The sequence below is a fragment of the Hoplias malabaricus genome, chromosome 7, assembly GCF_029633855.1.
Source record: "Hoplias malabaricus isolate fHopMal1 chromosome 7, fHopMal1.hap1, whole genome shotgun sequence".
In the NCBI taxonomy this organism is placed as follows: domain Eukaryota; kingdom Metazoa; phylum Chordata; class Actinopteri; order Characiformes; family Erythrinidae; genus Hoplias; species Hoplias malabaricus.
The window spans coordinates 26,630,132-26,630,713 of NC_089806.1; positions in this window are offsets into that span (position 1 = coordinate 26,630,132).

Genomic DNA, 582 nt, shown 5'->3' on the forward strand with positions numbered 1-582 from the left:
CAGTTTTAAATATGTGACTGTGCCCACTTTGTATTCATTTTTTTTATGTGTGAATGTGTTTTGCACATTAATCACCCCTATAACTTTAGCAAAAAAGCATACATTTATAAAAAGCATACAATTTTCCTACTTGTGTGTGCAGAATTTGTGATGGTCTAACTTTTCAGGTGTATTTGTGGGAGAGGAAAAAATCCACAGATTTGCAACACCTAAAGCAAAATTCTTTGTGACAGGGCAAAACAATAGTTTTGTGTTTTACAGATCATGTTCAGAGTTCTCTGGGCCCCAACACACACATTTTTTGCAGTGTGAAGCAAGGCTGGCACAAAAAAAAAAAAAAAAAATATATATATATATATATATATATATATATATACAGAAAATATGCACAAGATGGAAAAGCAGCAGGTGCACAAAAAGTGTGAATCTTGTCTACTACGTCAGTCATCTAATTTAAATATGTTAGTCTGCCAAAGCTGTGTGTTTGTAGTAGATAATATCTTATCAAAACGTATGGAAGATTATCAGAATATTTCATAACCATAAACATCCACTCAACCAAATTCAATAATATGCCAAAAT